The sequence below is a fragment of the Phalangium opilio genome, unplaced genomic scaffold, assembly GCF_054372755.1.
Source record: "Phalangium opilio isolate 3A_F unplaced genomic scaffold, DU_Popi_V2 ptg000063l_1, whole genome shotgun sequence".
Lineage (NCBI taxonomy): Eukaryota > Metazoa > Arthropoda > Arachnida > Opiliones > Phalangiidae > Phalangium > Phalangium opilio.
In genome coordinates, this window is record NW_028324180.1 from 6,809,154 (window position 1) to 6,833,800 (window position 24,647).

A 24,647-nucleotide genomic window follows, 5' to 3' on the forward strand; every position below is an offset into this window, starting at 1 on the left:
CGTTTTCCAAAATCCGCTGTCTTTTTTGGTGAGCTCTGCTAAACGCAGCCCAGATCAGTGAAAGGTCTGATCGTAATCGGATTATAGCTTCGTTTTATCATGATTTTAATGGTGCACGTTTACTTTCAGTGTGTGTAGCCACAAATTAGCTTTGGTGTTATGTAACTTTAATCGTCATGTTGACAAACTAAGAAAATTGTTGAGGTGAAAGGAGAGGATAGTGTTTACATGGCAGCCCTGTTGTGAATATGGCTTTGAACATAGAGGGTATACAGTTGAGGAGTAGCAAATTGGGCCTTTACAAACACGTAAAGGTAATATCCCTCCAAAGTTTTATCTCTTCATTTCCCGTTTTTCCCCCATCGGATGATTTTAATGTGTACAAGTATATACTTATTGGATGTAAAATGTCGTCTGATTTACAGTATATTTTCTATGCTTTGTATACTGCTTTAATATTTCATAAATTTTAACTTCAGTATTTGTTCATAAAAAAAAAGAAACATTTCCATAACTGGGTAAACAAGTTTGTAGGTAGTCCTTCTCTTGACTCGGAGAGGTAATATTTTGGTTTTCCCAACTTGTTTCAAAATCTGATAGCTATGAAATCTAGTTCAAGCAACATCACAGCAAGGCTCCGACGAGAATCGATCTCATGATCTCCTGTTTACAAGAGAGGCGATTTAACCACTAAGCCACGGAGCCCTTGCTTTGAAGCGATACGAATGCTGAATATTTCAGTAAATTAACCAATTTATCTCATCGGAACTTTTGCCCTATTATTTTAATTTTTCAAAATTTAATAACTACGAAATCTAGTTCAAGTAGCATAACAGCGAGGCTCCGACGAGAATCGAACTCGTGATCTCCTGTTTCCTAGACAGGCGCTTTAACCACTAAGGCACGAAGCCCTTGCTTTGAAGCGATATGAATGCTGAATATTTCAGTAAATTATCTAAATTATCTCATCGGAATTTTTACCCTATTGTTTTAATTTTTCAAAATTTAATAGCTACGAAAAATAGTTCAATAACATAACAGCGAGGCTCCGACGAGAATCGAACTCATGATCTCCTGTTTACAAGACAAGCGCTTTAACTACTAAGCCACGGAGCCCTTGCTTTGAAGTGATATGAATGCTGAATATTCCAGTAATTTAACTAAATTAACTCATCGGAACTTCTACCCTATTGTTTGCATATATAAATATCTAAATCAACTATTATTTTTAATTTTTCAAAATTTGATAGCTACGAAATCTAGTTCAAGTAACATCACAGCGAGGGTCCGACGAGAATCGATCTCATGATCTCCTGTTTACTAGAAATGCGCTTTAACCACTAAGCCACGGAGCCCTTGCTTTGGAGCGATATGAATTATGAATATTCCAAAAATTTAACTAAATTATCTCATCGGAACTTTTACTCTATTGTTTGCATAAATGCATATGTAAACCAACTATTATTTTTAATTTTTAAAATTTAATAGCTACGAAATATAGTTCAAGTAACATAACAGCGAGGCTCCGAAGAGAATCGAGCTCATGATCTCCTGTTTACGAGACAGGCTCTTTAACCACTAAGACGCGGACCCGTTGCTCTGAAGCGATATGAGTTCTGAATATTCCAGTAATTGAACTAAATTAACTCATCGGAACTTTTACCCTATTGTTTTAATTTTTCAAAATTTAATAGCTACAAAAAATAGTTCAAGTAACTTAACAGCGAGGCTCCGACGAGAATCGAACTCATGATCTCCTGTTTACAAGACAGGCGCTTTAACCACTAAGCCACGGAGCCCTTGCTTTGAAGCGATACGAATGCTGAATATTTCAGTAAATTAACTAAATGATCTCTTCGGAATTACCTATTGATGCATAAATGCATATCTAAATCAACTATTATTTTTATTTTTTTCAAAATCTGATAGCAACGAAATCTAGTTCAAGTACCATCACAGCGAGGCTCCAACGAGAATCGAACTCATGATGTCCTGGTTCCTAGACAGGCGCTTTAACCACTAAGCCATGGAGCCCTTGCTTTGAAGCGACATGAATGCTGAATATTCCAGTAAGTTAACTAAATAACTCATCGGAATTTTTACCCTATTGTTTTAATTTTTCAAAATTTAATAGCTACGAAATCTAGTTCAAGTAACATCACAGCGAGGGTCCGACGAGAATCGATCTCATGATCTCCTGTTTACAAGAGAGGCGATTTAACCACTAAGCCACGGAGCCCTTGCTTTGAAGCGATACGAATGCTGTATATTTCAGTAAATTAACCAAATTATCTCATCGGAACTTTTACCCAATTTTTGCATAAATGCATATCTAAATCAACTATTATTTTTAATTTTTTCAAAATCTGATAGCAACGAAATCTAGTTATAGTAACATAAAAGCGAGGCTCCGACGAGAATCGAACTCATGATCTCCTGTTTACAAGACAGGCGCTTTAACCACTACGCCACGGAGCCCTTGCTTTGAAGTGATATGAATGCTGAATATTCCAGTAATTTAACTAATTCAACTCATCGGAACTTTTACCCTATGGTTTGCATAAATAAATATCTAAATCAACTATTATTTTTAATTTTTCAAAATTTGATAGCTACGAAATCTAGTTCAAGTAACATCACAGCGAGACTCCGACGAGAATCGAACTTATGATCTCCTGTTTACAAGTCAGGCCCTTTAACCACTAAGCCCTTGCTTTGAAGTGATATGAATGCTGAATATTCCAGTAATTTAACTAAATTAACTCATCGGAACCTCTACACTATTGTTTGCATATATAAATATCTAAATCAACTATTATTTTTAATTTTTCAAAATTTGATAGCTACGAAATCTAGTTCAAGTAACATCACACCGAGGGTCCGACGAGAATCGATCTCATGATCTCCTGTTTACTAGAAAGGCGCTTTAACCACTAAGCCACGGAGCCCTTGCTTTGGAGCGATATGAATTATGAATATTCCAAAAATTTAACTAAATTATCTCATCGGAACTTTTACTCTATTGTTTGCAAAAATGCATATGTAAACCAACTATTATTTTTAATTTTTCAAAATTTAATAGCTACGAAATATAGTTCAAGTAACATAACAGCGAGGCTCCGAAGAGAATCGAGCTCACGATGTCCTGTTTCCTAGACAGGCTCTTTAACTACTAAGCCATGGAGCCCTTGCTTTGAAGCGACATGAATGCTGAATATTCCAGTAAGTTAACTAAATAACTCCTCGGAATTTTTACCCTATTGTTTTAATTTTTCAAAATTTAATAGCTACGAAATCTAGTTCAAGTAACATCACAGCGAGGGTCCGACGAGAATCGATCTCATGATCTCCTGTTTACAAGACAGGCGCTTTAACCACTAAGCCACGGAGCCCTTGCTTTGAAGCGATACGAATGCTGAATATTTCAGTAAATTAACCAAATTATCTCATCGGAACTTTTACCCTATTTATGCATAAATGCATATCTAAATCAACTATTATTTTTAATTTTTTCAAAATCTGATAGCAACGAAATCTAGTTATAGTAACATAAAAGCGAGGCTCCGACGAGAATCGAACTCATGATCTCCTGTTTACAAGACAGGCGCTTTAACCACTACGCCACGGAGCCCTTGCTTTGTAGTGATATGAATGCTGAATATTCCAGTAATTTAACTAATTCAACTCATCGGAACTTTCACCCTATGGTTTGCATAAATAAATATCTAAATCAACTATTATTTTTAATTTTTCAAAATTTGATAGCTACGAAATCTAGTTCAAGCAACATCGCAGCGAGGCTCCGACGAGAATCGAACTCGTGATCTCCTGTTTACTAGACAGGCGCTTTAACCACTGAGCCACGAAGCTCTTGCTTTGAAGCGATGTGAATGCTGAATATTTCAGTAAATTAACTAATTTATCTCATCGGAACTTTTGCCCTATTATTTTAATTTTTCAAAATTTAATAACTACGAAATCTAGTTCAAGTAGCATAACAACAAGGCTCCGACGAGAATCGAACTCGTGATCTCCTGTTTCCTAGACCGGCGCTTTAACCACTAAGGCACGAAGCCCTTGCTTTGAAGCGATATGAATGCTGAATATTCCAGTAATTTAACTAAATTAACTCATCGGAACTTCTACCCTATTGTTTGCATATATAAATATCTAAATCAACTATTATTTTTAATTTTTCAAAATTTGATAGCTACGAAATCAAGTTCAAGTAACATCACAGCGAGGGTCCGACGAGAATCGATCTCATGATCTCCTGTTTACTAGAAAGGCGCTTTAACCACTAAGCCACGGAGCCCTCGCTTTGGAGCGATATGAATTATGAATATTCCAAAAATTTAACTAAATTATCTCACCGGAACTTTTACTCTATTGTTAGCATAAATGCATATGTAAACCAACTATTATTTTTAATTTTTCAAAATTTAATAGCTACGAAATATAGTTCAAGTAACATAACAGCGAGGCTCCGAAGAGAATCGAGCTCATGATCTCCTGTTTACGAGACAGGCTTTTTAACCACTAAGCCACTGAGCCCTTGCTTTGAAGCGATATGAATGCAGAATATTTCAGTAAATTAACTAAATTATCTCATCGGAACTTTTACCCTATTGTTTGCATAAATCAACTATTATTTTTAATTTTTTCAAAATTTGATAGCTACGAAATCTAGTTCAAGTAACATAACAGCGAGGCTCCGACGAGAATCGAACTCATGATCTCCTGTTTACGAGACAGGCGCTTTAACCACTAAGCCACGGAACCCTTGCTTTGAAGCGATATGAATGCAGAATATTTCAGTAAATTAACTAAATTATCTCATCGGAACTTTTACCCTATTGTTTGCATAAATGCGTATCTAAACCAACTATTATTTTTAATTTTTTCAAAATTTGATAGCTACGAAATCTAGTTCAAGTAATATAACAGCGAGGCTCCGACGAGAATAGAACTCATGATCTCCTGTTTACGAGACAGGCTTTTTAACAACTAAGCCACGAAGCCCTTGATTTGAAGCGACATGAATGCTGAATATTCCAGTAATTAAACTAAATTATCTCACCGGAACTCTTACCCTATTGCTTGCATAAATCAACTATTATTTTTAATTTTTTCAAAATTTGATAGCTACGAAATCTAGTTCAAGTAACATAACAGCGAGGCTCCGACGAGAATCGAACACATGCTCTACTGTTTACTAGGCAGTCGCTTTAACCACTAAGCCACGGAGCCCTTGCTTTTTCACTTTTGTTTCCTCTTTTAAATTCCACCAGATATGAAAAAAGCAAACATATCTTCTTTTTGTTATTGTTTTATAAAGATGAAGGTAAATTTGTCTCACTTGTTTTCAATCCTAATTATTAACTAGCACTCTCGGCAACGGCCATATCACGTTGAAAAAACCAGTTCTCGTCCGATCACCGAAGTTAAGCAGCGTCGAGCGCAGTCAGTACTTGGGAGCGAGACCACTTAGGAACACTGCGTGCCGTTGGCTTTTTAACTTTTGTTTCCTCTTTTAAATCCACCAGATATGAAAAAATCAACCACATTTTCTTTTTGTTATTGTTTTAAAAAGATGAAGGTTAACTTGTCTCACTTGTTTTCAATCCTAATTATTATCTAGCACTCTCGGCCACGGCCATATCACGTTGAAAACACAGGTTCTCGTCCGATCACCGAAGTTAAGCAGCGTCGAGCGCAGTCAGTACTTGGGAGGGAGGCCACGTAGGAACGCTGCGTGCCGTTTGCTTTTTAACTTTTGTTTCCTCTTTTAATTTCCACCAGATATGAAAAAAGCAACCTCATTTTCTTTTTGTTATTGTTTTACAAAAATGAACGTTAATTTGTCTCACTTGTTTTAAATCCTAATTATTAACTAGCACCTTCGGCCACGGCCATATCACGTTAAAAACACCGGTTCTCGTCCGATCATTGAAGTTAAGCAGCGTCGAGCGCAGTCAGTACTTGGGAGGGAGACCACGCAGGAACGCTGCGTGCCGTTGGCTTTTTCACTTTTGTTTCCTCTTTTAATATCCAATAGATATGAAAAAAGCAAACATATTTTCTTTTTGTTATTGTTTTAAAAAGATGAAGGTTAACTTGTCTCACTTGTTTTCATTCCTAATTATTAACTAGCACTCTCGGCCACGGCCATATCACGCTGAAAACACAGGTTCTTGTCCGATCACCGAAATTAAGCAACGTCGAGCGGAGTCAGTACTTGGGAGGGAGACCACGTAGGAACGCCGCGTGCCGTTGGCTTTTTCACTTTTGTTTCCTCTTTTAAATTCCACCGGATATGAAAAAAGCAAACATATTTTTTTTGTTATTGTTTTAAAAAGATGAAGGCTAATTTGTCTAGCTTAATTTAAATTCAAATTGTTAAATAGCACCCTCGGCAACGGCCATATCACGCTGAAAACAACGGTTCTCGTCCGATCAAAGAATTCACGCAGCGTCGAGCGCAGTCACTATTTGGGAGGGAGACCACTTAGGAACACTGCTTGCCGTTGGCTTTTTCACTTGTTTCCTCTTTTAAATTCCACCAGATATGAAAAAAGCAAACATATCTTCTTTTTGTTATTGTTTTAAAAAGATGAAGGTTAATTTGTCTCACTTGTTTTCAATCCTAATTATTAACTACCACTCTCGGCAACGGCCATATCACGCTGAAAACACCGGTTCTCGTCCGATCACCGAAGTTAAGCAGCGTCGAGCGCAGTTAGTACTTGGGAGCGAGACCACTTACGAACACTGCGAGCCGTTGGCTTTTTAACTTTTGTTTCCTCTTTTAAATTTCACCAGATATGAAAAAAGCAACCACATTTTCTTTTTGTTATTGTTTTAAAAAGATGAAGGTTAATTTGTCTCACTTGTTTTCAACCCTAATTATTAACTAGCACTCTAGGCAACGGCCATATCACGCTGAAAACAACGGTTCTCGTCCGATCACCGAATTCAAACAGCGTCGAGCGCAGTCAGTATTTGGGAGGGAGACCACTTAGGAACACTGCTTGCCGTTGGCTTTTTCACTTTTGTTTCCTCTTTTAAATTCCACCAGATATGAAAAAAGCAAACATATTTTCGTTTTGTTATTGTTTTAAAAAGATGAAGGTTAATTTGTCTCACTTGTTTTCAATCCAAATTATTAACTAGCAAACTCGGGAACGGCCATATCACGCTAAAAACTCCGGTTCTCCTCCGATCACCGAAGTTAAGCAGCGTCGAGCGCTGTCAGTACTTGGGAGGGAGACCACTTAGGAACACTGCGAGCCGTTGCCGTTTTCACTTTTGTTTCCTCTTTTAAATTCCACCGGAAATGAAAAAAGCAAAAAAAATTTCTTTTTGTTATTGTTTTACAAAGATGCAGGTTAATTTGTCTCACTTGTTTTCAATCCAAATTATTAACCAGCAAACTCGGGAACGGCCATATCACGCTAAAAACACCGGTTCTCCTCCGATCACCGAAGTTAAGCAGCGTCGAGCGCTGTCAGTACTTGGGCGGGAGACCACTTAGGAACACTGCGTGCCGTTGCCGTTTTCACTTTTGTTTCCTCTTTTAAATTCCACCGGAAATGAAAAAAGCAAAAAAAATTTCTTTTTGTTATTGTTTTACAAAGATGAAGGTTAATTTGTCTCATTTGTTTTAAATCGTAATTATTAACTAGCATTCTGTGCAACGGCCATATCACGCTGAAAACACCGGTTCTCGTCCGATCACCGTAGATAAGCAGCGTCGACCGCAGTCACTACTTGGGAGGGAGACCAGTTAGGAACACTGCTTGCCGTTGGCTTTTTCACTTTTGTTTCCTCATTTAAATTCCACCGGAAATGAAAAAAGCAAAAAAATTTTCTTTTTGTTTTTGTTTTACAAAGATGAAGGTTGATTTGTCTCATTTGTTTTAAATCGTAATTATAAACTAGCATTCTGGGCAACGGCCATAGCACGCTGAAAACACCGGTTCTCGTCCGATCACCGAAGTTAAGCAGCGTCGAGCGCAGTCAGTACTTGGGATTGAGACCACTTAGGAATACTGCGTGCCGTTGGCTTTTTCACATTTGTTTCCTCTTTTAATATCCAATAGATATGAAAAAAGCAAACATATTTTCTTTTTGTTATTGTTTTAAAAAGATGAAGGTTAACATGTCTCACTTGTTTTCATTCCAAATTATTAACTAGCACTCTCGGCAACGGCCATATCACGCTGAAAACACCGGTTCTCGTCTGATCACCGAAGTTAAGCAGCGTCGAGCGCAGTCAGTACTTGGGAGCGAGACCACTTAGGAACACTGCGTGCCGTTGGCTTTTTAACTTTTGTTTCCTCTTTTAAATCCACCAGATATGAAAAAATCAACCCCATTTTCTTCTTGTTATTGTTTTAAAAAGATGAAGGTTAACATGTCTCACTTGTTTTCATTCCTAATTATTAACTAGCACTCTCGGCAACGGCCATATCACGCTGAAAACACCGGCTCTCGTCCCATCACCGAAGTTAAGCAACGTCGAGCGCAGTCAGTACTTGGGAGGGAGACCACGTAGGAACGCTGCGTGCCGTTTGCTTTTTAACTTTTGTTTCCTCTTTAAATTTCCACCAGATATGAAAAAAGGAAACATATTTTCTTTTTGTTATTGTTTTAAAAAGATGAAGGTTAATTTGTCTAACTTAATTTAAATTCAAATTATTAAATAGCACCCTCGGCAACGGCCATATGTCGCTAAAAACAACGTTTCTCGTCCGATCACCGAATTCAAACAGCGTCGAGCGCAGTCAGTATTTGGGAGGAAGACTACTTAGGAACACTGCTTGCCGTTGGCTTTTTCACTTTTGTTTCCTCTTTTAAATTCCACCGGATATGAAAAAAGCAAACATATTTTTTTTGTTATTGTTTTAAAAAGATGAAGGCTAATTTGTCTAACTTAATTTAAATTCAAATTATTAAATAGCACCCTTGGCAACGGCCATATCACGCTAAAAACAACGGTTCTCGTCCGATCAAAGAATTCAAGCAGCGTCGAGCGCAGTCAGTATTTGGGAGGGAGACCACTTAGGAACACTGCTTGCCGTTGGCTTTTTCACTTTTGTTTCCTCTTTTAAATTCCACCAGATATGAAAAAAGCAAACATATTTTCGTTTTGTTATTGTTTTAAAAAGATGAAGGTTAATTTGTCTCACTTGTTTTCAATCCAAATTATTAACTAGCAAACTCGGGAACGGCCATATCACGCTAAAAACTCCGGTTCTCCTCCGATCACCGAAGTTAAGCAGCGTCGAGCGCTGTCAGTACTTGGGAGGGAGACCACTTAGGAACACTGCGAGCCGTTGCCGTTTTCACTTTTGTTTCCTCTTTTAAATTCCACCGGAAATGAAAAAAGCAAAAAAAATTTCTTTTTGTTATTGTTTTACAAAGATGCAGGTTAATTTGTCTCACTTGTTTTCAATCCAAATTATTAACCAGCAAACTCGGGAACGGCCATATCACGCTAAAAACACCGGTTCTCCTCCGATCACCGAAGTTAAGCAGCGTCGAGCGCTGTCAGTACTTGGGCGGGAGACCACTTAGGAACACTGCGTGCCGTTGCCGTTTTCACTTTTGTTTCCTCTTTTAAATTCCACCGGAAATGAAAAAAGCAAAAAAAATTTCTTTTTGTTATTGTTTTACAAAGATGAAGGTTAATTTGTCTCATTTGTTTTAAATCGTAATTATTAACTAGCATTCTGTGCAACGGCCATATCACGCTGAAAACACCGGTTCTCGTCCGATCACCGTAGATAAGCAGCGTCGACCGCAGTCACTACTTGGGAGGGAGACCAGTTAGGAACACTGCTTGCCGTTGGCTTTTTCACTTTTGTTTCCTCATTTAAATTCCACCGGAAATGAAAAAAGCAAAAAAATTTTCTTTTTCTTTTTGTTTTACAAAGATGAAGGTTGATTTGTCTCATTTGTTTTAAATCGTAATTATAAACTAGCATTCTGGGCAACGGCCATAGCACGCTGAAAACACCGGTTCTCGTCCGATCACCGAAGTTAAGCAGCGTCGAGCGCAGTCAGTACTTGGGATTGAGACCACTTAGGAATACTGCGTGCCGTTGGCTTTTTCACATTTGTTTCCTCTTTTAATATCCAATAGATATGAAAAAAGCAAACATATTTTCTTTTTGTTATTGTTTTAAAAAGATGAAGGTTAACATGTCTCACTTGTTTTCATTCCAAATTATTAACTAGCACTCTCGGCAACGGCCATATCACGCTGAAAACACCGGTTCTCGTCTGATCACCGAAGTTAAGCAGCGTCGAGCGCAGTCAGTACTTGGGAGCGAGACCACTTAGGAACACTGCGTGCCGTTGGCTTTTTAACTTTTGTTTCCTCTTTTAAATCCACCAGATATGAAAAAATCAACCCCATTTTCTTCTTGTTATTGTTTTAAAAAGATGAAGGTTAACATGTCTCACTTGTTTTCATTCCTAATTATTAACTAGCACTCTCGGCAACGGCCATATCACGCTGAAAACACCGGCTCTCGTCCCATCACCGAAGTTAAGCAACGTCGAGCGCAGTCAGTACTTGGGAGGGAGACCACGTAGGAACGCTGCGTGCCGTTTGCTTTTTAACTTTTGTTTCCTCTTTAAATTTCCACCAGATATGAAAAAAGGAAACATATTTTCTTTTTGTTATTGTTTTAAAAAGATGAAGGTTAATTTGTCTAACTTAATTTAAATTCAAATTATTAAATAGCACCCTCGGCAACGGCCATATGTCGCTAAAAACAACGTTTCTCGTCCGATCACCGAATTCAAACAGCGTCGAGCGCAGTCAGTATTTGGGAGGAAGACTACTTAGGAACACTGCTTGCCGTTGGCTTTTTCACTTTTGTTTCCTCTTTTAAATTCCACCGGATATGAAAAAAGCAAACATATTTTTTTTGTTATTGTTTTAAAAAGATGAAGGCTAATTTGTCTAACTTAATTTAAATTCAAATTATTAAATAGCACCCCTGGCAACGGCCATATCACGCTAAAAACAACGGTTCTCGTCCGATCAAAGAATTCAAGCAGCGTCGAGCGCAGTCAGTATTTGGGAGGGAGACCACTTAGGAACACTGCTTGCCGTTGGCTTTTTTACTTTTGTTTATTCTTTTAAATTCCACCAGATATGAAAAAAGCAAACATATCTTCTTTTTGTTATTGTTTTAAAAAGATGATTAATTGGTCTCACTTAATTTAAATTCGAATTATTAACTAGCACTCTCAGCAACGTCCATAGCACGCTGAAAACACCGGTTCTCGTCCGATCACCGAAGTTAAGCAGCGTCGAGCGCAGTCAGTACTTGGGAAGGAGACCACTTAGGAACACTGCGTGCCGTTGGCTTTTTCACTTTTTTTTCCTCTTTTAAATTCCCCCGGATATGAAAAATGCAAACATATTTTCGTTTTGTTATTGTTTTAAAAAGATGAAGGTTAATTTGTCTCACTTGTTTTCAATCCAAATTATTAACTAGCACTCTCGGGAACGGCCATATCACGTTGAAAACACCAGTTCTCGTCCGATCACCGAAGTTAAGCAGCATCGAGCGCAGTCAGTACTTGGGAGCGAGACCACTTAGGAACACTGCGTGCCGTTGGCTTTTTCACTTTTGTTTCCTCTTTTAATATCCAATAGATATGAAAAAAGCAAACATATTTTCTTTTTGTTATTGTTTTAAAAAGATGAAGGTTAACTTGTCTCACTTGTTTTCATTCCTAATTATTAACTAGCACTCTCGGCCACGGCCATATCACGCTGAAAACACAGGTTCTTGTCCGATCACCGAAGTTAAACAACGTCGAGCGGAGTCAGTACTTGGGAGGGAGACCACGTAGGAACGCCGCGTGCCGTTGGCTTTTTCACTTTTGTTTCCTCTTTTAAATTCCACCGGATATGAAAAAAGCAAACATATTTTTTTTGTTATTGTTTTAAAAAGATGAAGGCTAATTTGTCTAGCTTAATTTAAATTCAAATTGTTAAATAGCACCCTCGGCAACGGCCATATCACGCTGAAAACAACGGTTCTCGTCCGATCAAAGAATTCACGCAGCGTCGAGCGCAGTCAGTATTTGGGAGGGAGACCACTTAGGAACACTGCTTGCCGTTGGCTTTTTCACTTGTTTCCTCTTTTAAATTCCACCAGATATGAAAAAAGCAAACATATCTTCTTTTTGTTATTGTTTTAAAAAGATGAAGGTTAATTTGTCTCATTTGTTTTCAATCCTAATTATTAACTAGCACTCTCGGCAACGGCCATATCACGCTGAAAACACCGGTTCTCGTCCGATCACCGAAGTTAAGCAGCGTCGAGCGCAGTCAGTACTTGGGAGGGAGACCACTTAGGAACACTGCGTGCCGTTGGCTTTTTCACTTTTGTTTCCTCTTTTAATTTCCAATAGATATGAAAAAAGCAAACATATTTTCTTTTTGTTATTGTTTTAAAAAGATGAAGATTAATTTGTCTCACTTAATTTAAATTCGAATTATTAACTAGCACTCTCGGCCACGGCCATATCACGTTGAAAAAACCGGTTCTCGTCCGATCACCGAAGTTAAGCAGCGGCAAGCGCAGTCAGTACTAGGGAGCGAGACCACTTAGGAACACTGCGTGCCGTTGGCTTTTTAACTTTTGTTTCCTCTTTTAAATCCACCAGATATGAAAAAATCAACCACATTTTCTTTTTGTTATTGTTTTACAAAAATGAAGGTTAATTTGTCTCACTTGTTTTAAATCCTAATTATTAACTAGCACCTTCGGCCACGGCCATATCACGTTGAAAACACCGGTTCTCGTCCGATCACTGAAGTTAAGCAGCGTCGAGCGCAGTCAGTACTTGGGAGCGAGACCACTTAGGAGCACTGCGAGCCGTTGGCTTTTTAACTTTTGTTTCCTCTTTTAAATTTCACCAGATATGAAAAAAGCAACCACATTTTCTTTTTGTTATTGTTTTAAAAAGATGAAGGTTAATTTGTCTCACTTGTTTTCAACCCTAATTATTAACTAGCACTCTGGGCAACGGCCATATCACGCTGAAAACAACGGTTCTCGTCCGATCACCGAATTCAAACAGCGTCGAGCGCAGTCAGTATTTGGGAGGGAGACCACTTAGGAACACTGCTTGCCGTTGGCTTTTTCACTTTTGATTCCTCTTTTAAATTCCACCAGATATGAAAAAAGCAAACATATTTTCGTTTTGTTATTGTTTAAAAAGATGAAGGTTAATTTGTCTCACTTGTTTTCAATCCAAATTATTAACTAGCAAACTCGGGAACGGCCATATCACGCTAAAAACTCCGGTTCTCCTCCGATCACCGAAGTTAAGCAGCGTCGAGCGCTGTCAGTACTTGGGAGGGAGACCACTTAGGAACACTGCGTGCCGTTGCCGTTTTCACTTTTGTTTCCTCTTTTAAATTCCACCGGAAATGAAAAAAGCAAAAAAATTTTCTTTTTGTTATTGTTTTACAAAGATGAAGGTTAATTTGTCTCATTTGTTTTAAATCGTAATTATTAACTAGCATTCTGGGCAACGGCCATATCACGCTGAAAACACCGGTTCTCGTCCGATCACCGTAGATAAGCAGCGTCGAGCGCAGTCACTACTTGGGAGGGAGACCACTTAGGAACACTGCTTGCCGTTGGCTTTTTCACTTTTGTTTCCTCATTTAAATTCCACCGGAAATGAAAAAAGCAAACATATTTTCGTTTTGTTATTGTTTTAAAAAGATGAAGGTTAATTTGTCTCCTTTGTTTTCAATCCAAATTATTAACTAGCAAACTCGGGAACGGCCATATCACGTTGAAAACACCGGTTCTCGTCCGATCACCGAAGTTAAGCAGTATCGATCGCAGTCAGTACTTGGGAGCGAGACGACTTAGGAGCACTGCGTGCCGTTGGCTTTTTAACTTTTGTTTCCTCTTTTAAATTCCACCAGATATGAAAAAAGCAACCACATTTTCTTTTTGTTATTTTTTTAAAAAGATGAAGGTGAATTTGTCTCACTTGTTTTCAAGCCTAATTTTTAACTAGCACTCTCGGCAACGGCCATATCACGTTGCAAACACCGGTTCTCGTCCGATCTCTGAAGTTAAGCAGCGTCGAGCGCAGTCAGTACTTGGGAGGGCGACCACGTAGGAACGCTGCGTGCCGTTGGCTTTTTCACTTTTGTTTCCTCTTTTAAATTCCACCGGATATGAAAAAAGGAAACATATTTTCTTTTTGTTATTGTTTTAAAAAGATGAAGGTTAATTTGCTTAACTTAATTTAAATTAAAATTATTAAATAGCATCCTCAGCAACGGCCATATGTCGCTAAAAACAACGGTTCTCGTCCGATCACCGAATTCAAACAGCGTCGAGCGCAGTCAGTATTTGGGAGGGAGACCACTTAGGAACACTGCTTGCCGTTGGCTTTTTCACTTTTGTTTCCTCTTTTAAATTCCACCAGATATGAAAAAAGCAAACATATCTTCTTTTTGTTATTGTTTTAAAAAGATGGTTAATTAGTCTCACTTAATTTAAATTCGAATTATTAACTAGCACTCTCAGCAACGTCCATAGCACGCTGAAAACACCGGTTCTTGTCCGATCACCGAAGTTAAGCAGCGTCGAGCGCAGTCAGTACTTGGGAGGGAAACCACTTAGGAACACTGCGTGCCGTTGGCTTTTCACATTTGTTTCCTCTTTTAAATTCCACCAGATATGAAAAAAGCAACCATATTTTCCTTTCGTTATTGTTTAAAAAGATGAAGGTTAAATTGTCTCACTTGTTTTCAATCCAAATTATTAACTAGCAAACTCGGGAACGGCCATATCACGTTGAAAACACCGGTTCTCGTCCGATCACCGAAGTTAAGCAGTATCGATCGCAGTCAGTACTTGGGAGCGAGACGACTTAGGAGCACTGCGTGCCGTTGGCTTTTTAACTTTTGTTTCCTCTTTTAAATTCCACCAGATATGAAAAAAGCAACCACATTTTCTTTTTGTTATTTTTTTAAAAAGATGAAGGTGAATTTGTCTCACTTGTTTTCAAGCCTAATTTTTAACTAGCACTCTCGGCAACGGCCATATCACGTTGCAAACACCGGTTCTCGTCCGATCTCTGAAGTTAAGCAGCGTCGAGCGCAGTCAGTACTTGGGAGGGCGACCACGTAGGAACGCTGCGTGCCGTTGGCTTTTTCACTTTTGTTTCCTCTTTTAAATTCCACCGGATATGAAAAAAGGAAACATATTTTCTTTTTGTTATTGTTTTAAAAAGATGAAGGTTAATTTGCTTAACTTAATTTAAATTAAAATTATTAAATAGCATCCTCAGCAACGGCCATATGTCGCTAAAAACAACGGTTCTCGTCCGATCACCGAATTCAAACAGCGTCGAGCGCAGTCAGTATTTGGGAGGGAGACCACTTAGGAACACTGCTTGCCGTTGGCTTTTTCACTTTTGTTTCCTCTTTTAAATTCCACCAGATATGAAAAAAGCAAACATATCTTCTTTTTGTTATTGTTTTAAAAAGATGGTTAATTAGTCTCACTTAATTTAAATTCGAATTATTAACTAGCACTCTCAGCAACGTCCATAGCACGCTGAAAACACCGGTTCTTGTCCGATCACCGAAGTTAAGCAGCGTCGAGCGCAGTCAGTACTTGGGAGGGAAACCACTTAGGAACACTGCGTGCCGTTGGCTTTTCACATTTGTTTCCTCTTTTAAATTCCACCAGATATGAAAAAAGCAACCATATTTTCTTTTCGTTATTGTTTAAAAAGATGAAGGTTAAATTGTCTCACTTGCTTTCAATCTTAATTATCAACTAGCACTCTCGGCAACGGCCATATCACGCTGAAAACACCGGTTCTCGTCCGATCACCGAAGGTAAGCAGCGTCGAGCGCAGTCAGTACTTGGGAAGCAGACCACGTAGGAACGCTGCGTGCCGTTTGCTTTTTAACTTTTGTTTCCTCTTTAAATTTCCACCAGATATGAAAAAAGGAAACATATTTTCTTTTTGTTATTGTTTTAAAAAGATGAAGGTTAATTTGTCTAACTTAATTTAAATTCAAATTATTAAATAGCACCCTCGGCAACGGCCATATGTCGCTAAAAACCACGGTTCTCGTCCGATCACCGAATTCAAACAGCGTCGAGCGCAGTCAGTATTTGGGAGGAAGACTACTTAGGAACACTGCTTGCCGTTGGCTTTTTCACTTTTGTTTCCTCTTTTAAATTCCACCAGATATGATAAAAGCAAACATATCTTCTTTTTGTTATTGTTTTAAAAAGATGATTAATTTGTCTAACTTAATTTAAATTCGAATTATTAACTAGCACTCTCAGCAACGTCCATAGCACGCTGAAAACACCGGTTCTCGTCCGATCACCGAAGTTAAGCAGCGTCGATCGCAGTCAGTACTTGGGAAGGAGACCACTTAGGAACACTGCGTGCCGTTGGCTTTTTCACTTTTTTTTCCTCTTTTAAATTCCACCGGAAATGAAAAAAGCAAAAAAATTTTCTTTTTGTTATTGTTTTACAAAGATGAAGGTTAATTTGTCTCACTTGTTTTAAATCCTAATTATTAACTAGCACTCTCGGACACGGCCATATCACGTTGAAAACACCGGTTCTCGTCCGATCACCGAAGTTAAGCAGCATCGAGCGCAGTCAGTACTTGTGAGCGAGACCACTTAGGAGCACTGCGTGCCGTTGGCTTTTTAGCCATATCGTAGTATACGATAGGCTCTTAGTTTGACCCGAGCCGTAGTAGTAATAGTAGTAGTAGTAGTAGTAGTAGTAGTAGTAGTAGTAGTAGTACTAGTAGTAGTCGTGGCCGGAGTTTTCGCTTTCGTTATCGTCAGATTTTAGCTTAAAAGGAACTTTATATTACCACAACCCACCCATAGGGGTTACTGGGCTCGGTTAGAGATTTAATTTCAATTAAAATTTTTTCAGGTCAGACCCGGGAATTGAACCCGGGACGCTGGCGCAGTAGACAAATATTCTAACCACTAAACCATAGAGACTTGATAAAAACCTCGAGTTTTTTATTATTTATTTTTATCTCTAAAATGTCGGGGTGATGTGGGGTGGGGTACCTCTTAATCTGTGGGGTCGGATACTTTTGAATTTTTATCTGTGGGGTCGGATACTTATGAATTTGTATGTTTGGGGTTTTTATATTTATTTTCTTTTTATGTATGTGCTAATTAAATAGATAACGATTTTCCCCGTTTCCTACCGCGCTCATGTGTTTCGTTCTCGTTCGGTAGCTATCGTCATCTATGTTATGTTTGACTGGAACGTTTTGGCGGTTAATTCAAATGTGGGTTTAGATAGAGCTAACATAGTGCTAAATGAGCGTTATGCGTTTGATCATTTAGCATTACTAAAGGTAATTCGAGGGGATAATCACTAAAATGCGTAATCACTATAACTAAAGTTTCTCTTTCAAAAGTTTCTGGGCATAAGTCCTTGTTAGAAATTTATAAGATGCGATAAGTGTGCATCGGCAAATTCGGCATAAGTCTATGTTGTAAGCTCATCGAGGGGATTATCACTAAAAACTATCTGTTCTTCGATTCGCCGGAATATTAGAATTAAACCATAAGTAAATTTATACGGTTATAATTTAATCACTGTTTAGAGAGTAGGGAATCGAGGGGCTATTCACTCTGATTTTATGCACGGTAAATCATTTAAGCATTGAAAAAGATAGCTCTATTCACTCATTAGGGTAAGGTATAGAGGGGTTATCCACTCGTTAGGGTAGGGTATAGAGGGGCTATTCACTCGTACGATATGGCTACTATTACGAGCCCTTGGGCCGTCTTGTTAACTTTTGTTTCCTCTTTTAAATTCCACCAGATATGAAAAAAGCAACCACATTTTCTTTTTGTTATTGTTTTAAAAAGATGAAGGTTAATTTGTCTCACTTGTTTTCAATCCTAATTATTAACTAGCACTCTGGGCAACGGCCATATCACGCTGAAAACACCGGTTCTCGTCCGATCACCGTAGATAAGCAGCGTCGAGCGCAGTCAGTACTTGGGAGGGAGACCACTTAGGAACACTGCTTGCCGTTGGCTTTTTCACTTTTGTTTCCTCTTTTAAATTCCACCAGATATGATAAAAGCAACCACATTTTCTTTTTGTTATTGTTTTAAAAAGATGAAGGTTAATTTGTCTCACTTGTTTTCAATCCTAATTATTAACTAGCACTCTCAGCAACGTCCATAGCACGCTGAAAACACCGGTTCTCGTCCGATCACCGAAGTTAAGCAGCGTCGAGCGCAGTCAGTACTTGGGAGTGAGACCACTTAGGAACAATGCGTGCCAATGGCTTTTTCACTTTTGTTTCCTCTTTTAATATCCAATAGATATGAAAAAAGCAAACATATTTTCTTTTTGTTAATGTTTTAAAAAGATGAAGGTCAATTTGTCTCACTTAATTTAAATTCGAATTATTAACTAGCACTCTCGGCAACGGCCATATCACGCTGAAAACACCGGCTCTCGTCCGATCACCAAAGTTAAGCAGCGTCGAGCGAATCAGTACTTGCGAGGGAGACCACTTAGGAACACTGCGTCCCGTTGGCTTTTTCACTTTTGTTTCCTCTTTTAAATTCCACCGGATATGAAAAAAGCAAACATATTTTTTTTGTTATTGTTTTAAAAAGATGAAGGCTAATTTGTCTAACTTAATTTAAATTCAAATTATTAAATAGCACCCTCGGCAACGGCCATATCACGCTAAAAACAACGGTTCTCGTCCGATCAAAGAATTCAAGCAGCGTCGAGCGCAGTCAGTATTTGGGAGGGAGGCCACTTAGGAACACTGCTTGCCGTTGGCTTTTTCACTTTTGTTTATTCTTTTAAATTCCACCAGATATGAAAAAAGCAAACATATCTTCTTTTTGTTATTGTTTTAAAAAGATGATTAATTGGTCTCACTTAATTTAAATTCGAAATATTAACTAGCACTCTCAGCAACGTCCATAGCACGCTGAAAACACCGGTTCTCGTCCGATCACCGAAGTTAAGCAGCGTCGAGCGCAGTCAGTACTTGGGAAGGAGACCACTTAGGAACACTGCGTGCCGTTGGCTTTTTCACTTTTTTTTCCTCTTTTAAATTCCACCGGATATGGAAAATGCAAACATATTTTCGTTTTGTTATTGTTTTAAAAAGATGAAGGTTAATTTGTCTCACTTGTTTTCAATCCAAATTATTAAATAGCACTCTCGGGAACGGCCATATCACGTTGAAAACACCAGTTCTCGTCCGATCACCGAAGTTAAGCAGCATCGAGCGTAGTCAGTACTTGGGAGCGAGACCACTTAGGAACACTGCGTGCCGTTGGCTTTTTCACTTTTGTTTCCTCTTTTAAATTCCAATAGATATGAAAAAAGCAAACATATTTTCTTTTTGTTACTGTTTTAAAAAGATGAAGGTTAATTTGTCTCACTTAATTTAAATTCGAATTATTAACTAGCACTCTCGGCCACGGCCATATCACGTTGAAAACACCGGTTCTCGTCCGATCAGCGAAGTTAAGCAGCGTCGAGCGCAGTCAGTACTTGGGTGGGAAACCACGTAGGAACGCTGCGTGCCGTTTGCTTTTTAACTTTTGTTTCCTCTTTTAAATTCCACCAGATATGAGAAAAGCAACCTCATTTTCTTTTTGCTATTGTTTTACAAAAATGAAGGTTAATTTGTCTCACTTGTTTTAAATCCTAATTATTAACTAGCACTCTCGGCAACGGCCATATCACGCTGAAAACACCGGTTCTCGTCCGATCACCGAAGTTAAGCAGCGTCGAGCGCAGTCAGTACATTGGAGGGAGACCACTTAGGAACACTGCGTGCCGTTGGCTTTTTCACTTTTCTTTCCTCTTTTAAATTCCACCAGATATGAAAAAAGCAATCATATTTTCTTTTTGTTATTGTTTTAAAAAGATGAAGGTTAATTTGTCTCACTTAATTTAAATTCGAATTATTAACTAGCACTTTGAAGCGACATGGATGCTGAATATTCCAGTAATTTAACTAAATTATCTCATCGGAAGTTTTACTCTATTGTTTGCTTAAATGCATATCTAAATTAACTACTATTTTTAATTTTTCAAAATTTAATAGCTACGAAATCTAGTTCAAGTAACATAACAGCGAGGCTCTGACGAGAATCGAACTCATGATCTCCTGTTTACTAGACAGGCGCTATAACCACTAAGCCACGGAGCCTTTGCTGTGAAGCGATATGAATGCAGAATATTTCATTAAATTAACTAAATTATTTCATCGGAACTTTTACACTATTGTTTTCATATATGCATATCAAAATCAACTATTATTTTTAGTTTTTCAAAATTTAATAGCTACGAAATCTAGATCAAGTAACATAACAGCGAGGCTCCGACGAGAATCGAACTCATGATCTCCTGTTTACGAGACAGGTGCTTTAACCACTAAGCCACGGAACCCTTGCTTTGAAGCGACATGAATGCTGAATATTCCATTAATTTAACTAAATTAACTCCTCGGAATTTTTACCCTATTGTTATAAGTTATCAAAATTTAATAGCTACGAAAAATGGATCAAGAACATAACAGCGAGGCTCCGACGAGAATCGAACTCATGTTCTCCTATTTACAAGACAGGCACTTTAACCACTAAGCCACGGAGCCCTTGCTTTGAAGCGACATGAATGCTGAATATTCCAGTAATTTATCTAAATTATCTCATCGGAACTTTTGCAATATTATTTTAATTTTTCAATATTTCATAACTACGAAATCCAGTTCAAGTAGCATAACAGCGAGGCTCCGACGAGAATCGAACTCATGATCTCCTGTTTACTAGACAGGCGCTTTAACCACTAAGCAACGGAGCCTTTGCTGTGAAGCGATAAGAATGCAGAATATTTCAGTAATTTAACTAAATTATCTCATCGGAACTTTTACTCTATTAATAAAAACTGTCATTGTAGACAAAGACGCGAAAAAGTAAAAGATAAGTGTAGAATATGAATTGTCTGAAGTAACAGATATTCAAATTTAAACTTTTGAAGACATGATTATAAAACATCAATTATTTTAAAAAATTCTTATCTTAGTTTTTTCACTATAATTACTTAAGTAAAAGTATTTTATCATGATTCATGAGCATTATTTTAAAAATCGTAAGCGTTTTCATTTTATTTTCTCTCAAAAATTTAGAGTGAGGTTGAGTATTCGGCCCTGCAAAGAGAATAAATAGACAGAAAATCGTTTATAGCTGATAAAATTAAAACCGTATGAAAATAAAACAAAACATATTAGTTAATTTAAATATTTACGATTCTTAAAAATTTACTTGTTGTATAGCTTCAACAGATCACGACAAATCTACAGATCTTTTCGAAATTAATAACTACATCACAGCCAAACTGCCTAGGTTATTTTCCGCCTCCCAATATTTCCGATTTTAAAATGTAAAAATTTAAAAGCTCGATTATTAATATTATCGAGTATTTGAACCACATAAAAACAAATGTTAGTGGAAAATTACCCTATTATCGCTTAAAAAATTCTTGTTGATACTTTTTTTTCTAGATCTAATATTGAGAGCAAAATACTTGTGTAAATAATGTTGAAAAATATTTTTGGACAAATGAAATTTTGGTGAAAAAAACTAAGATAAGAATTTTTTAAAATAATTGATGTTTTATAATCATGTCTTCAAAAGAGAAAATTTGAATATCTGTTACTTCAGACAATTCATGTTCTACACTTATCTTTTACTTTTTCGCGTCTTTGTCTACAATGATAGTTTTTACCTCTCCGAGTGACGTATGTCACGGAGAGGTTCTAATTTCGACGTGTGTGTGTGTGTCTGTCTGTGTGTCTGTTGTTACACCCACGTGACCGCGTTCGCAGTTTCCAAATCGGAGCAAACGTGTTCGCCATTTCCGAACTGCTTTCACAGTCACGGAAATGGCTCCTCTACTTGAGTTCTCACACCACCATCTTCTGGTTTTTGTCCATCCCACACGGAGACCAATCTGTACTTACTGGCTTCTAATCACCACCATCTTTTGGTCTTCGTCCATCCCACATGGAGACCAATCTGTACTTACTGGCTTCTAATCACCACCATCTTTTGGTCTTCGTCCATCCCACATGGACACCAGTCTGTACATACTGGCTTCTAATCACCACCATCTTTTGGTCTTCGTCCATCCCACACGGACACCAGTCTGTACATACTGGCTTCTAATCACCACCATCTTCTGGTCTTCGTCCATTCCACTTGGACACCAGTCTGTACACCTGGTTTCTACTCCATCGTCATCGTTGGGTTTAAGACATTCGCGGCGATCAGCTAGGGTTACGAGAAACGTCTAGCCTCCCTAAGGTGGGATCGCCACCAAAGGTTTTCGCAATTGCGGTTGTTCTTGCTATTAGCTGTAGTTCGACACCCTTATATACTACCTATTTGAGTAAGGTAATGCAACCGGCGTATGCTTCATTTCAAACGCCAATATTAGTCAAGTCTCTCAAGAATGTCTAATTGTTCTTTATAAACGCGATGTAACGCTCAATAAGGCGAACAACTAACGAAGAAAATATTTAATATTAATTATATTTATTAAATTATTTAAGTAAAATCTGTGCTAACTAAAGCCATATAGTCAAAGTTTATATTGGACGAGTAATGAAGATTGCGTATAAAGTCGATACACTGTACACATTTCATAGTTAATATAGAGCGAGTATTTAAGAATTTCGCCCACTGTATTACTAATCATGGAAACTCTAGAAAATTAAAATAGGTCGAGTATTGATGTTAATAGAGACGGAGTAGAGGAGTTGAATTAGGATAAATAACAAATGCAGTTTGTTGTGTCACTGTCTCAGTTAGAGAGGTAACGGTTGGTAAGTGCGATACTATCGTAAGTGTGTTTTGGGCACATTCGCGTTGTTGGTACACAATTAGAAAGATGTTTTCAATCCACGGCCATATTTGAAACTTCCACACCTCTGTTCATACTCCTTGGGTGTTTTAAATTTCTTTTCTTAAAGAATTAAGAAGTTGAAACTATATATTTTATTAGCGGCGTATTTAAATATTTTTTACCGTCGCGAAACACCACAATGATAAGGAAAAATATTTTTTTAAAACATAATCAGATGAATTTCAGTTATAAAGAACTAAAATCCTGTGAATACCTAGGAGTAATGGAGTGAATTTTTACCAATGCCCAGAGATGATAAACATAAGCGGGATTGTTTCATATTTGAATAAAAATACTGTTTCCACTAATAGGTTTATACTCCTTGTGTTTTGATGTGTAAAGAAATCCTTCAGAACCTTAATATTCCCGTTTTCTATAATATAAAATGAATATGTGGAAATATTTTTCGTAATTATGATGCATTTAGTACTTTTGTAGCTTTAAAGCTCCGTTTCATTTTGATATTCCAAAGATTTTGTTTAATATTATTATTTAAAATGGATGTTTATATGTTACTTAAGCTATACTACATCTGTTTATAGCATAATCCTTTCTAAAGTCACAGTGAATACAAGCACAACGCTGCTATGTTGGTCAAATGAACTTTTATTTGTCAATAGGACTAGTGAACCAAAAAGAAAACGTTTGGGTTTGGTTTTCGTTTCTGTATGCTGAGACATTAACGGTTCAGAGTGAGACGAAAGTTAAATACACTTTTAAATAATTAGGCTTAGATTTTATAATCATGGTGGAAATCTGGGCCGCGTTCAGCAGAGCCCAGCGCTGCTAGCAGTGTCCTACATAACGGGATTTTGCTTTTGAATTTTGACGTCACGGTGCTTAGCGCTGGGCTAGCGCGGTCTTCAAAGAAAATAGTCGGCTTTTTGGATAGCTTTATGGGAATATAGCTATTTAATTGGCGTGAAACCAGTTGATCATGCGAGAATTTTAAGAGACATGTTATTTTCTAATTTTAATTATAAAAGTTGTTATCTATCTCTATAAATATGTTATCCTACAATTTTTGTTAAGCCTTGGTACCTTGCACGCTTTATTGCGATAGCGTCATTTATAAAACGCCGATGACCGGAGAAAAGCGATGACGGCAGAGCTCACCGGTAAACATTTCCAAAATCCGCTGTCTTTTTTGGTGAGCTCTGCTGAACGCAGCCCAGACCAGTGAAAGGTCTGATCGTAATCGGATAATAGCTTCGTGTTTTCATGCTTTTTATGGTACGCATTTACTTTCAGTGTGTGTAGCCACAAATAAGCTTTGGTGTTATGTAACGTTAACAGTCATGTTGTTAAACTAAGAAAATCGTTGAGGTGAAACGAGAGGATAGTGTTTACATGCCAACCCTGTTGTGAATATGGCTTTGAACATAGAGGGCATACAGTTGAGGAGTAGAAAATTGGGCCTTTACAAACACGTAAAGGTAATATCCCTCCAAAGTTTTATCTCTTCATTTCCCGTTTTTCCCCCATCGGATGATTTTAATGTGTACAAGTATATCATTATTGGATGTAAAATGTCGTCTGATTTACAGTAAATTTGCTATGCTTTGTATACTGCTTTAATATTTCATAAATTTTAACTTAAGAAACATTTCTATATCTGGGTAAAT

At 37.7% G+C, this 24,647-nt stretch overlaps 16 non-coding genes and 40 pseudogenes across 16 annotated transcripts; 42 read left to right on the forward strand and 14 right to left on the reverse strand.

Annotated features, from left to right (window-relative positions):
- Positions 1-838: 838 nt before the first annotated feature.
- Positions 839-911, reverse strand: TRNAP-AGG (transfer RNA proline (anticodon AGG)). Its single transcript has one exon. It is a non-coding gene; the product is annotated as a tRNA-Pro (tRNA).
- Positions 912-1,043: 132 nt separating this feature from the next.
- On the reverse strand, positions 1,044-1,116 carry TRNAT-UGU (transfer RNA threonine (anticodon UGU)). Its single transcript has one exon. It is a non-coding gene; the product is annotated as a tRNA-Thr (tRNA).
- A 610-nt stretch (positions 1,117-1,726) lies between these two features.
- On the reverse strand, positions 1,727-1,799 carry TRNAT-UGU (transfer RNA threonine (anticodon UGU)). The gene has a single exon. It is a non-coding gene; the product is annotated as a tRNA-Thr (tRNA).
- Positions 1,800-1,961: 162 nt separating this feature from the next.
- On the reverse strand, positions 1,962-2,034 carry TRNAP-AGG (transfer RNA proline (anticodon AGG)). The gene has a single exon. It is a non-coding gene; the product is annotated as a tRNA-Pro (tRNA).
- Positions 2,035-2,405: 371 nt separating this feature from the next.
- Positions 2,406-2,478, reverse strand: TRNAT-UGU (transfer RNA threonine (anticodon UGU)). Its single transcript has one exon. It is a non-coding gene; the product is annotated as a tRNA-Thr (tRNA).
- Positions 2,479-3,319: 841 nt separating this feature from the next.
- TRNAT-UGU (transfer RNA threonine (anticodon UGU)) lies at positions 3,320-3,392 on the reverse strand. Its single transcript has one exon. It is a non-coding gene; the product is annotated as a tRNA-Thr (tRNA).
- A 166-nt stretch (positions 3,393-3,558) lies between these two features.
- On the reverse strand, positions 3,559-3,631 carry TRNAT-UGU (transfer RNA threonine (anticodon UGU)). Its single transcript has one exon. It is a non-coding gene; the product is annotated as a tRNA-Thr (tRNA).
- Positions 3,632-3,797: 166 nt separating this feature from the next.
- TRNAT-AGU (transfer RNA threonine (anticodon AGU)) lies at positions 3,798-3,870 on the reverse strand. Its single transcript has one exon. It is a non-coding gene; the product is annotated as a tRNA-Thr (tRNA).
- Positions 3,871-4,003: 133 nt separating this feature from the next.
- TRNAP-AGG (transfer RNA proline (anticodon AGG)) lies at positions 4,004-4,076 on the reverse strand. Its single transcript has one exon. It is a non-coding gene; the product is annotated as a tRNA-Pro (tRNA).
- Positions 4,077-4,709: 633 nt separating this feature from the next.
- On the reverse strand, positions 4,710-4,782 carry TRNAT-CGU (transfer RNA threonine (anticodon CGU)). Its single transcript has one exon. It is a non-coding gene; the product is annotated as a tRNA-Thr (tRNA).
- Positions 4,783-5,393: 611 nt separating this feature from the next.
- Positions 5,394-5,512, forward strand: LOC149662869 (5S ribosomal RNA; annotated as a pseudogene).
- Positions 5,513-5,648: 136 nt separating this feature from the next.
- Positions 5,649-5,767, forward strand: LOC149662870 (5S ribosomal RNA; annotated as a pseudogene).
- A 137-nt stretch (positions 5,768-5,904) lies between these two features.
- On the forward strand, positions 5,905-6,023 carry LOC149662871 (5S ribosomal RNA; annotated as a pseudogene).
- Positions 6,024-6,160: 137 nt separating this feature from the next.
- Positions 6,161-6,279, forward strand: LOC149662872 (5S ribosomal RNA; annotated as a pseudogene).
- Positions 6,280-6,668: 389 nt separating this feature from the next.
- Positions 6,669-6,787, forward strand: LOC149662873 (5S ribosomal RNA; annotated as a pseudogene).
- Positions 6,788-6,924: 137 nt separating this feature from the next.
- On the forward strand, positions 6,925-7,043 carry LOC149662874 (5S ribosomal RNA; annotated as a pseudogene).
- A 137-nt stretch (positions 7,044-7,180) lies between these two features.
- On the forward strand, positions 7,181-7,299 carry LOC149662875 (5S ribosomal RNA; annotated as a pseudogene).
- A 137-nt stretch (positions 7,300-7,436) lies between these two features.
- On the forward strand, positions 7,437-7,555 carry LOC149662876 (5S ribosomal RNA; annotated as a pseudogene).
- A 137-nt stretch (positions 7,556-7,692) lies between these two features.
- LOC149662877 (5S ribosomal RNA) lies at positions 7,693-7,811 on the forward strand (annotated as a pseudogene).
- Positions 7,812-7,948: 137 nt separating this feature from the next.
- LOC149662878 (5S ribosomal RNA) lies at positions 7,949-8,067 on the forward strand (annotated as a pseudogene).
- Positions 8,068-8,204: 137 nt separating this feature from the next.
- Positions 8,205-8,323, forward strand: LOC149662879 (5S ribosomal RNA; annotated as a pseudogene).
- A 136-nt stretch (positions 8,324-8,459) lies between these two features.
- Positions 8,460-8,578, forward strand: LOC149662880 (5S ribosomal RNA; annotated as a pseudogene).
- Positions 8,579-9,225: 647 nt separating this feature from the next.
- LOC149662881 (5S ribosomal RNA) lies at positions 9,226-9,344 on the forward strand (annotated as a pseudogene).
- A 137-nt stretch (positions 9,345-9,481) lies between these two features.
- LOC149662882 (5S ribosomal RNA) lies at positions 9,482-9,600 on the forward strand (annotated as a pseudogene).
- A 137-nt stretch (positions 9,601-9,737) lies between these two features.
- On the forward strand, positions 9,738-9,856 carry LOC149662883 (5S ribosomal RNA; annotated as a pseudogene).
- A 137-nt stretch (positions 9,857-9,993) lies between these two features.
- Positions 9,994-10,112, forward strand: LOC149662884 (5S ribosomal RNA; annotated as a pseudogene).
- A 137-nt stretch (positions 10,113-10,249) lies between these two features.
- On the forward strand, positions 10,250-10,368 carry LOC149662885 (5S ribosomal RNA; annotated as a pseudogene).
- A 136-nt stretch (positions 10,369-10,504) lies between these two features.
- LOC149662886 (5S ribosomal RNA) lies at positions 10,505-10,623 on the forward strand (annotated as a pseudogene).
- A 644-nt stretch (positions 10,624-11,267) lies between these two features.
- On the forward strand, positions 11,268-11,386 carry LOC149662887 (5S ribosomal RNA; annotated as a pseudogene).
- Positions 11,387-11,523: 137 nt separating this feature from the next.
- LOC149662888 (5S ribosomal RNA) lies at positions 11,524-11,642 on the forward strand (annotated as a pseudogene).
- Positions 11,643-11,779: 137 nt separating this feature from the next.
- On the forward strand, positions 11,780-11,898 carry LOC149662889 (5S ribosomal RNA; annotated as a pseudogene).
- Positions 11,899-12,287: 389 nt separating this feature from the next.
- Positions 12,288-12,406, forward strand: LOC149662890 (5S ribosomal RNA). The gene has a single exon (XR_016368681.1). It is a non-coding gene; the product is annotated as a 5S ribosomal RNA (ribosomal RNA).
- A 137-nt stretch (positions 12,407-12,543) lies between these two features.
- On the forward strand, positions 12,544-12,662 carry LOC149662891 (5S ribosomal RNA; annotated as a pseudogene).
- Positions 12,663-12,798: 136 nt separating this feature from the next.
- Positions 12,799-12,917, forward strand: LOC149662892 (5S ribosomal RNA; annotated as a pseudogene).
- Positions 12,918-13,054: 137 nt separating this feature from the next.
- LOC149662893 (5S ribosomal RNA) lies at positions 13,055-13,173 on the forward strand (annotated as a pseudogene).
- Positions 13,174-13,309: 136 nt separating this feature from the next.
- Positions 13,310-13,428, forward strand: LOC149662894 (5S ribosomal RNA; annotated as a pseudogene).
- Positions 13,429-13,565: 137 nt separating this feature from the next.
- LOC149662895 (5S ribosomal RNA) lies at positions 13,566-13,684 on the forward strand (annotated as a pseudogene).
- Positions 13,685-13,821: 137 nt separating this feature from the next.
- Positions 13,822-13,940, forward strand: LOC149662896 (5S ribosomal RNA; annotated as a pseudogene).
- A 137-nt stretch (positions 13,941-14,077) lies between these two features.
- On the forward strand, positions 14,078-14,196 carry LOC149662897 (5S ribosomal RNA; annotated as a pseudogene).
- Positions 14,197-14,586: 390 nt separating this feature from the next.
- On the forward strand, positions 14,587-14,705 carry LOC149662898 (5S ribosomal RNA; annotated as a pseudogene).
- A 135-nt stretch (positions 14,706-14,840) lies between these two features.
- Positions 14,841-14,959, forward strand: LOC149662899 (5S ribosomal RNA; annotated as a pseudogene).
- Positions 14,960-15,096: 137 nt separating this feature from the next.
- Positions 15,097-15,215, forward strand: LOC149662900 (5S ribosomal RNA; annotated as a pseudogene).
- Positions 15,216-15,605: 390 nt separating this feature from the next.
- Positions 15,606-15,724, forward strand: LOC149662901 (5S ribosomal RNA; annotated as a pseudogene).
- Positions 15,725-15,859: 135 nt separating this feature from the next.
- Positions 15,860-15,978, forward strand: LOC149662902 (5S ribosomal RNA; annotated as a pseudogene).
- A 390-nt stretch (positions 15,979-16,368) lies between these two features.
- Positions 16,369-16,487, forward strand: LOC149662903 (5S ribosomal RNA; annotated as a pseudogene).
- A 137-nt stretch (positions 16,488-16,624) lies between these two features.
- LOC149662904 (5S ribosomal RNA) lies at positions 16,625-16,743 on the forward strand (annotated as a pseudogene).
- Positions 16,744-17,997: 1,254 nt separating this feature from the next.
- On the forward strand, positions 17,998-18,116 carry LOC149662905 (5S ribosomal RNA; annotated as a pseudogene).
- Positions 18,117-18,509: 393 nt separating this feature from the next.
- On the forward strand, positions 18,510-18,627 carry LOC149662906 (5S ribosomal RNA; annotated as a pseudogene).
- Positions 18,628-19,015: 388 nt separating this feature from the next.
- On the forward strand, positions 19,016-19,134 carry LOC149662907 (5S ribosomal RNA; annotated as a pseudogene).
- A 137-nt stretch (positions 19,135-19,271) lies between these two features.
- Positions 19,272-19,390, forward strand: LOC149662908 (5S ribosomal RNA; annotated as a pseudogene).
- Positions 19,391-19,527: 137 nt separating this feature from the next.
- Positions 19,528-19,646, forward strand: LOC149662909 (5S ribosomal RNA; annotated as a pseudogene).
- A 137-nt stretch (positions 19,647-19,783) lies between these two features.
- On the forward strand, positions 19,784-19,902 carry LOC149662910 (5S ribosomal RNA). Its single transcript, XR_016368682.1, has one exon. It is a non-coding gene; the product is annotated as a 5S ribosomal RNA (ribosomal RNA).
- A 294-nt stretch (positions 19,903-20,196) lies between these two features.
- On the reverse strand, positions 20,197-20,269 carry TRNAT-AGU (transfer RNA threonine (anticodon AGU)). Its single transcript has one exon. It is a non-coding gene; the product is annotated as a tRNA-Thr (tRNA).
- Positions 20,270-20,435: 166 nt separating this feature from the next.
- TRNAT-CGU (transfer RNA threonine (anticodon CGU)) lies at positions 20,436-20,508 on the reverse strand. Its single transcript has one exon. It is a non-coding gene; the product is annotated as a tRNA-Thr (tRNA).
- A 132-nt stretch (positions 20,509-20,640) lies between these two features.
- On the reverse strand, positions 20,641-20,713 carry TRNAT-UGU (transfer RNA threonine (anticodon UGU)). Its single transcript has one exon. It is a non-coding gene; the product is annotated as a tRNA-Thr (tRNA).
- A 133-nt stretch (positions 20,714-20,846) lies between these two features.
- TRNAT-AGU (transfer RNA threonine (anticodon AGU)) lies at positions 20,847-20,919 on the reverse strand. The gene has a single exon. It is a non-coding gene; the product is annotated as a tRNA-Thr (tRNA).
- Between the last annotated feature and the right edge of the window lie 3,728 nt (positions 20,920-24,647).